The sequence below is a fragment of the Elephantulus edwardii genome, unplaced genomic scaffold (assembly GCF_000299155.1).
Source record: "Elephantulus edwardii isolate Elephantulus edwardi_28Jun2011 unplaced genomic scaffold, EleEdw1.0 scaffold00173, whole genome shotgun sequence".
Taxonomy (NCBI): domain Eukaryota; kingdom Metazoa; phylum Chordata; class Mammalia; order Macroscelidea; family Macroscelididae; genus Elephantulus; species Elephantulus edwardii.
In genome coordinates, this window is record NW_006399923.1 from 3,081,886 (window position 1) to 3,085,465 (window position 3,580).

Below are 3,580 nucleotides of genomic sequence, written 5' to 3' on the forward strand. Positions count from 1 at the left end.
GATGGCGTAGGGACGCTGTATGTTTCAGGAGGAAGATCTTCCCTCACTACTCTAAAGGGCCCCTTTGGCAATAGGAAAATTTAACAGAACAGCAAGCAACAAATGCTGGACGAGGTTGTGAAGAGACTGGAACCCTTATTCACTGTTGGTGGGAGTGTTAAATGGTGCAACCACTGTGGAAGGTGGTATGGCGCTTTCTCAAAACGTTACAAATAGAGATACCATTTAACTCAGCAATTCCACTACTGGGAATGTATCCCAAAGAGACCATAACCGACATCCAAGCAGATATATGCACACCCGTGTTTATTGTGGCTTTGTTCACAATAGCAAGGATTTGGAAACAACCCAGGTGCCCATCAACAAACAAATGGATAGATAAGCTGTGGTATATTCACACAATGGAATACTACGCTGCATTGAAAAACAAGGAACTCATGCAATATTATTCAAAATGGGTGAGTCTGAAGGACATCATGCTGAGTGACATATCTCAGTTGCAAAAGGACAAATATTGCATGGTGTCATTGCTGTAAAATGGGACTTAAATCAGGGTTGGGGTAAGAATGAGAAAAACTGGATAAATTATGTATACTGCACTGAAACAGATGAGGGAGAGAATAATTTAAAAGTGGTATGATAGGGTATTATGATTATCACAAGAGTCCACAATTAAGGTTGCATAGTGGAGTGTACTTGGGGCAGTGGAAGGGGTGTGGGGGGATTATGTACCAGGGAGGGAGTGTTTCTTCTATTTTTCAAAGAGAGGAGTGAACTGTGGGAAGTGTGGGAGGGCTGAGCGGGGAGAGAATTGCAGCAATGAATGAATGGAAATACAAAATCTCTGTAAATATTCATTAAAATAATTAATAAAAAAAAGACCGTGTGTTGGTAAGGCATATCTTAGTCTTTAAAATGACATGCTTGCTCTTTTGTACTTTGAAATGTCCTTCAAAGCAGATATCCTCAGTACAGAATACCATTTTATTTCTTGACTGCTTATTCCATGGGGGTGTTGATTTTGAATCCAAGTAAAATTAAGTGGTTGATACCTTCATTTTTTTCTCTGTTGGTCCAGTGTTGAGGATTTTTGCTTTGTTGACATTGAAATAACATAGACAGAAAATTGTAATCTTTGATAATTTGCAGCAGGTCTTTTAAGTCTTCCTCACTTCCTAAAAGTAAGGTTGTAGAACCTTTACAACACAGGTTAAATATTGGGTCTAATCATGGCACCACATTCTTGATATAGTCTAGCTTCTTGAATGGTTCAGTTAGCAAATACATTGAGTAGGTATGGAGAAAGGGTATAAACTTGACACAATTTTTCTGATTTTAAACCATCCAGGGTTCTCTTACTCTGAACAACTACTACTTGATTTATGTATAGGTGTCACAACTTATATGTATAGGTGTGTATTGGTTGTATAAGCACAACTAAGTGTTTGGGGATTCCCATTCTTACCAACGTTGTCCATAATTGGTTATCATTCACACAATCAGATGCTTTCCCATAATCAATGAAAAACAAATAAACATCTTTGTCATGTTCTTTACTTTTAGTCAAGATCCACTTGGCAATGATAACCCTTATAAATTCATCTTACATTTCTGGGAGTTCCCTTTCAATGTGATATTAATAATATCGTTCAATAATTTCCACATTCTATTATTGTTGCTTTTATGTGCAATCATGTTGCCTGGGACTCATAGCAACCCTATATACAATAGTTCTACATCTTGCCCTATGCTGAGCCAATATAATCATATCTGAAAGACTTTTATTTCTTAATTGAGTCAATCTATATTTTCCAGGGTCTTCCTCTCCTGTGTTGTTCCTCCATCCTTCTAAGAATGATACCTTCCAAGGACTGGTCCTTCCTGGCCACATACCCTAAGTATGTGAGATGGAGCTCCAAAATCCTTGCCTCCAAGGAGAAGCTTGGTTTCACCCTCTCCAGGACTGACTTGTTTATTTTCCTGGAAGTCCATGGTAAATTCAGCACTCTTCTCCAGCATCACAACTCTAAGGTGTCAATTCTTTTTCTATCATCCTTAGTCATTGTCCAACTCTCTGACACATAGCAAATAACTGTGAAGACCATGGCCTAAGGTGCACCTTAGTCTGCTCTTCAAGTCCTTCTAGTCAGTTCTGACTCTTAGTTAACCCTTCAGGAGGTTTGTGGCTATGGATGACGTTATGAATAATCGTCCATTTTCATCCAGCAGACCTGTTGGTGGATTTCAACTGCCTGCCTTGGGATTGAGAGTGGACCTTCTTAATATTAGGCCACCAGATGTCCTCTAAAGTATTTTAAAATTTTTGAATTCTAGCTTTTTCTAATACCTGTTTAAAAAATCATATTGTTTACATGAGTAAAAGGTTACAATGTCAACCCAGAGGCAAAGGGAAAAGTTAGGGCATCTTTTCCAGTGTGATTAATGGACTTTAAAACACATGGAAGATCACTTATGAGTGGGTTCTGATTTGATGGCATAAAACATTCTTCTAGGTCATGTAACTCTGGTCTGTCCACTTGCTGTACAGAGGTAACTCGTGGCTGATGTGAAGCCAAATACTGGGACACTGATCTATCAAATGTGAGAAGGGTTACCCATGGTGGACAGTGCTTGGTAGAGCTACCTGATTAACACAAGATTGGAAGCAAGAGTGGCATCCACTTCCACAATAGCTTGCCTCTGGAAACCCTATGAATCTGGAGAAAGGACAAAAGTCATACAGTTGTCCAGGACTTTCGTTCATAGGATCATTATGAGTCACCTATGACTTGACGACACTTAACAATAACAACAACAACAGCATAGAGAAAGAGAGAGAGCAGTTGGTCCAGCGTACAGAAAGTCATGCTCGCAAACAAAGGTGCGTGACTCTACTCCGCGGCCTTCAAGCCTGCCTTTAATTATTTTTGGTGAAACATTCTTCTAGGTCGTGTAATCCTGGTATGGCCTATTGCTGTACAGAGTTAAATCGTGGTTGCTGTGTAGCAAAACACTGTGACACTGAGGAGTCAAATGTGAGAAGGGTTACCCAGGGTAGACAGTGTTTGGTAGAGCTCTCCAATTAAAACAAGCTTGGAAGCAAGAGTGGCATCCACTTCCATGATAGCTTGCCTCTGGAAACCCTATGAACCTGGAGAAAGGGTGAAAGTTATACAGGTGTCCAGGGCTTTCATTCATGAGTCGCCTATGACTCGACGGTACTTAACAACAAGAAATGCAGTGTTTGGTATGGATTGCATCTCAATGTCAGAAAAACAAAGATTCTTAACACTGAGTCGATAACCAGCATCATAGGGAATGGAGAGGAGATTGAAACTGTCAACGGCTTCATCTTGCTTGGATACACAATTAACACCATGGTACCAGCAGCGAGGAAATAAAGAGACACATTGCACTGGCAAAATCTATAGTTAAGGACCTTTCCAAATTACTGAGGAGGAGTGATGTCAGTTTGAAAATTAAGCTGTGTCTGAGACAGGCAATAGTCTTTCTGATTACTAGCTATCCAAGAGCTGGAGAAGGAATAATGATGACAGGAAAAGAATTGACACTTTTGTGG